Here is a 3,642-nt window from a genome sequence, read left to right as displayed (position 1 = left end):
ATCCCACTCGGTAATGTTAATTTTTTTGAAATAACAGTGCTTATCGCTGGGTGAAGCTGCTGTGATATGCCGACAACATTTTAAAAAAAATAACAAATCAAAATATTCTATAATGTTTCTAAATCTTAACTACTTTGAACCGCTTCGTCGTAACTCTCTAGTCGTACTGGTTATCACTCTCGGGTTTTCTGCAACCACGATGCGCGCGCATCCCGAATGTTTACAAACAGTAAATAGGCCTATAGACCGATGTCTACGGACCGTAAGCTGCGCGGTGCGGCGCGAAACAACGGTCACGGCTGTTGTTGACAACACTGTAAAAAAAAAATGCCTTAAAATATGAAATATGTGAAAAATTGCTAGATTTATGTTGCAATATTTAAAAAAAAAAACCCGTCGTCCGCATGTGAAAAGGGTCCATTGCATCAGCCAAATCCAGCAGTAAATATTTAAGTAAATGTTACTTAAATAGTATGTTGGAAATCCACGTGTTTACAAAACCTTGTCTAGATTACTCAAGATAAGACGTGCAATATATAATTATACTAAATACGTTTTTTCTACAAATCCAAATTAAGTGAGCTACTCAAGTTATCCAAGTAAATTAACAAACAAATATTTATTTGTAAAAAAAATAATTATATTTTATGTTACACTTACAGCCTCAATGATTCATTTGTCTCAGTGCACTCGCTTTTTTTAACTTAAGCCAATTGGGAGAATTACATTAATTCAAAGCAATATTTTGAGTTGATCCAACATAATGTTTTAAGTAAGGTGAAGACGTTTTTTTGCCACAGTAAAAACACATTTCTAAGTAACATGAACTTAATAATTGTCAACATGAATGCAACTATTTAAGTTGATCCAACATAATGTTTTAAGCAAGGTGAAGATGCTTTTTGGACACAATAAAATGCATTTCTAAGTAACATGATCTTACCAAGCACTGCTTGTCACCATTATGGTAAATCTCCAAAAACCCACATTAACAGAAACTCTTCTAAATTAGCATAACAAAACACTATTTACTGCTAAATCTCCCTTACCATTAATCTTGTGCAAAAAACATTATATAACTCTTAATTTTAGCATTTACTCTCCCTTTCAAGTGCCATGGGCAAAGCATGATGGGAAATATAAATCCCTGCCCAGTTTCACTTAACTTAAGTTCGTCTAAATTAAAAGAAGTGTTCATACAACTCAAAACAATGAATCACGTTTACACGTCATCAGATTGTATTTTACATTAACAGAACTTAAAATTAAATACATTTTTGATTAACTGAAAATGATAGTATATCAAATCAATAGGCATAATTTGTGTGTCATCCAAGCTCAATAAAATAACAATTACATGTAAAAAGTCTAACAGCATTTCAGAACTTGATTTTTTATTTCACAACAATATATATATTTAAGTAATGACTAAAGGTCCCCTGAATTAGTTTTTAGAGTGTATCAAACTAAAATAGTATCAAAAAAGCTACAAACTAGCTTAGGATATTTTCTTTCAAATGAGACCATTTTCACGTTTCTGTGAGCTTTCGTTCGTAAATAATCAACTGTTTTGTCGCGGATGTGTAGAACAGGAAATGCGCTCCCGAAGAAACACGCAATCTCCAAACCATCGAACAAAGCGTGCTAACGTTTTTTGAGGACATGTCGATGGTATATAAATCAAGCCCGAAAGTTAGCGTGTGTGGGGACATCAAGCCAACCGTCCATTCAGAAACCAAGAAATATGACAGGCTGATCTGTCACATTCAGTTCCGGATGACGCGCGAGCTAGCTTGACTGAAGTATTTGTGAGTTTTCGTGAGGATTTATAGTTTATGGACTGTTTTGATTTCGATAATCACATCTAGCAATGGAAAAGCATCAATGGCATTGATAAAAGAGATCTTTGAAAGGGAAACTAAAGTGATTATTGCCTCGGCCAGCGACGCAATGGGGAGGACGCACGAGAGGAGAGGTATATATAAACTGTATTACTGCATTTACAATGCTTATACTCATTTTTGATTTAATTATTATTATTTTAAAATGTGAAAGAACAGCAACCAATATGATAAACTCTTATTTGATAAAATAAAATAAAAAAATGTCATATGGGATATGGCAAGGCTAATTGCACACTGCACAGCTGTCTGCAAGTATGCAAACTTGAACAGAATTGCCATTTCAGTAAATTTACATTTTGATATTGTGAAATGGGTATTATTACAGTGCAAAAACTGTGTGTATAAACATTAATGTCTTTGTTTCAGTTTCTGTTGAAGATTAGTGAGCAGCAGCAGCAGCTGGCACAGCTGGCATCATCTCCAGGAAGCAGCCGGGTGATGCTGAGGTGATGCTCAACACAGGTGACAAAAAATGATGCACATGTAAGAAATTATACAAATCTGGAGGATGCTCTAGATTGTAATAGAGTCTTGTGTTTCCTGAAAGAATAAAACTGATCAAAATCATAAAACACCTCTTTTTTTGTTTGTTTGTTTGTTTTTTATTATAGCACAGAAAAACTATCCCCAATCCCCAAAATGGTCCTTAGGAGGTTAATGATCAGGCAAGTTTAATATATGATGGTGGTCCGATATCTAGAAATCTGATCTTACTATCTGGGCTTTTGCTTACAATTTGGTCCCCTCACTTTGAAAATGTCTCCTGCACCCCTGGCATGAACCGTTGCGGAATGCGGACGGCCGAAGTATACTTTGGGCTTAACATTCCCATTAAGTTATATGAAAGCTATATTTGAATGTTCTCTGAACGTTTACAACATCCAGATTTTGAAATGTTTTAAAAATGTTTGTTTTTGGTTATGTGAATGTTAAGGGAAAATTCCATTTTATCATTTTGCAAACATTATGGGAATGTTTCAAAGAACATTCAAAAGCAACAAGAAAAACTTAAAAAAACAAACATTTGATAAACATCCAACTAAAATGTTTAATAATTAAATGAGTAAATCAATATTAACATTCTAGTAACTACTGTTAACTAACAAAAAGAAACTGATTTACTAATTAGTTTTTTAGAACAGTATTCTAAGGTGTTACCAAATATTTAGTTGCGTAAGTTGTAACTTTATGTCAAACTATGCTAGGTTGCAACTTACGCACAGCTGGTGCAGCTGTTACCTTTACTGGAAGAATGTTTCTTCATAGAACCCAAAGTACGCCTCACTTTTTACGCATACGCAAGGGTAAGCGTACAGTGCGCATGATGCGAATTTCGTCATCAGAAGTACATGCATAACGCACATGCGCATTTAATTTTTTTGCAGTAATTAGTTTATCCACAGGGTAGATATCAACCAACCATGCCCTGGGGGCGTCGATTCACAAGGTAGTCAAAGAAAAACTGCATAAACACAACAGAACGGAACGCATGCAAGCTACAGCGACAATGGAGGCCTACATAGATGAGAGACTGTGCGAAGAGGTTAGAAAGTACCCTCATTAGTACAACTTTAGCATGAAAGAATACAAATACATTTACATGGGTTGTAACTCATGACGGGAGATTGCTCAAAACTGTGCATACGTCGAAAGCCTGTGTATGCGCACGAGTCAAATGAAGTATACTTTACAAGGCTGGCATTCGACTGTGTGCGTACAGCGTACGCGTAAAACAAAA

This window comes from Megalobrama amblycephala, linkage group LG15 (genome assembly GCF_018812025.1).
Source record: "Megalobrama amblycephala isolate DHTTF-2021 linkage group LG15, ASM1881202v1, whole genome shotgun sequence".
Classification (NCBI taxonomy): domain Eukaryota; kingdom Metazoa; phylum Chordata; class Actinopteri; order Cypriniformes; family Xenocyprididae; genus Megalobrama; species Megalobrama amblycephala.
This window is presented reverse-complemented; position numbering follows the sequence as displayed.